The sequence below is a fragment of the Otolemur garnettii genome, unplaced genomic scaffold (assembly GCF_000181295.1).
Source record: "Otolemur garnettii isolate 467f Iridium unplaced genomic scaffold, OtoGar3 scaffold00031, whole genome shotgun sequence".
Taxonomy (NCBI): Eukaryota; Metazoa; Chordata; class Mammalia; order Primates; family Galagidae; genus Otolemur; species Otolemur garnettii.
Window position 1 is genome coordinate 410,245 of NW_003852426.1, and position 1,123 is coordinate 411,367.

The following is a 1,123-nucleotide window of genomic DNA, read 5'->3' on the forward strand; positions in this document are numbered from 1 at the left end:
GGTGTATGTGGCTGGCGCCTTAGCCACTTGAGCCACAGGTGCCGATCCTAGACTCTTCTTATAACTGCTCTCCTAGTTAAGAGAAGAAAGTGTGTTTAAGATGCTACTTAAATAATTTCATGCTACTACGCCTTATCTCCTTGTCTGGAGGAGATTCTTGACTCTTTCGCGGGCCATTCTGTGGATGCTCCAGCTGTAAACACCCCAACCCCGCCCCTTAACATTTTCTGATATCTTCCCAGCACACTTAGAGGGACATGGAAGGCTCTTGCAGGGCCTGGGGGAACAGGCATGATGATAGATAAAAAAGAGTGACATAAAATTAATAGAAGACAATGCAATTAGTGCCCCAAACTCACAGTGGATGAAGTACCATTGCATAGTACATCAAAAAAAAATTGGACAAATTGTGGTATATGTACACCATGAAATACTAGGTAGCCATAAAAAGAAAAAGATAGAGACTTCGCATCTTTTATGTTTACCTAGGTGGAGCTGGAACATATTCTTAGCAAACTATCTCAAGAATGGGAAAAAAGGACGGTGCCTGTAGCTCAGTGAGTAGGGCACTGGCCCCGTATACCAAGGGTGTTGGGTTCAAACCTGGACTCTGCCAAACTGAAACAACAACAGCAACAACAACAACAAAATAGCTGGGCGTTGTGGCAGGCGCCTGTAGTCCCAGCTACTCGGGAGGCTGAAGCAAGAAAATTGGCTAAGCCCTAGAGCTGGAGGTTGCTGTGAGCTGTGATGCCACAGTACTCTACCCAGGGCAACAAAGTGAGACTCTGTCTCTTAAAAAAAAGAAAAAAAAAATGGGAAAAAAGTATCCAATGTACTCAATACTACTATGAAATCAACATATAATCACCTACACATTCATATGAATGGTAAAACATAACTACAGTCCAGAAAGTAGACGGGAAAAGGAGAGAGAAGGGAGGGGAGGGGGATGGGCAGGAGAAAGGAAGGTATTTGGGGGGACCTCACCTAACGTGCATAATGCAATGGTACATTTCAAAACTATTAAGAAAAGATGATGGCTTGGCGCCTATAGCTCAACCAGCTAAGGCGCCAGCCACCTACACCTAAGGTGGCGGGTTCGAATCCCCAGCCCGGACCC